Here is a 598-nt window from a genome sequence, read left to right on the forward strand (position 1 = left end):
AGCTCATGCAGCTCAATATCAAAAAAAACAAACAACCCAATCCAAAAATGGGCAGAAGACCTAAGTAGACATTTCTCCAAAGAAAATATACAGATTGCCAACAAACACATGAAAGGATGCTCATCATTACTAATCATTAGAGAAATGCAAATCAAAACTACAGTGACTGCACATTGTTAGAGCTTGGAGTTGAGGCCACTGGCCGATGAACTCACAAGTGTAGGTAGTGTGCTACATGAGGGGCAGGTTTTTCGCTAACAACACAAGGGTCTCTGGCCCAATGAGTGGAGTTTGATAGAAATACTTGCTACAAATGTAAAAAAAAAAAAAAACACTACAGTGAGATATCACCTCACACCGGTCAGAATGGCCATCATCAAAAAATCTACAAACAATAAATGCTGGAGAGGGTGTGGATAAAAGGGAACCCTCTCGCACTGTTGGTGGGAATGTAAATTGAAACAGCCACTATGGAGAACAGTATGGAGGTTTCTTAAGAGACTAAAAATAGGACTACCATATGACCCAGCAATCCCACTACTGAGCATATACCCTGAGAAAACCATAATTCAAAAAGAGTCATGTACCACAATGTTCA

At 39.8% G+C, this 598-nt stretch overlaps 1 protein-coding gene and 1 non-coding gene across 5 annotated transcripts in view; both read left to right on the forward strand.

Annotated features, from left to right (window-relative positions):
- Positions 1-598, forward strand: part of ZNF800 (zinc finger protein 800) — a 55,238-nt gene that overhangs the window by 16,460 nt on the left and 38,180 nt on the right. The window lies entirely within an intron of this gene.
- LOC112067249 (small nucleolar RNA SNORA62/SNORA6 family) lies at positions 166-315 on the forward strand. Its single transcript, XR_002893186.2, has one exon. It is a non-coding gene; the product is annotated as a small nucleolar RNA SNORA62/SNORA6 family (small nucleolar RNA).

The sequence above is a fragment of the Physeter macrocephalus genome, chromosome 5 (genome assembly GCF_002837175.3).
Source record: "Physeter macrocephalus isolate SW-GA chromosome 5, ASM283717v5, whole genome shotgun sequence".
Lineage (NCBI taxonomy): Eukaryota > Metazoa > Chordata > Mammalia > Artiodactyla > Physeteridae > Physeter > Physeter macrocephalus.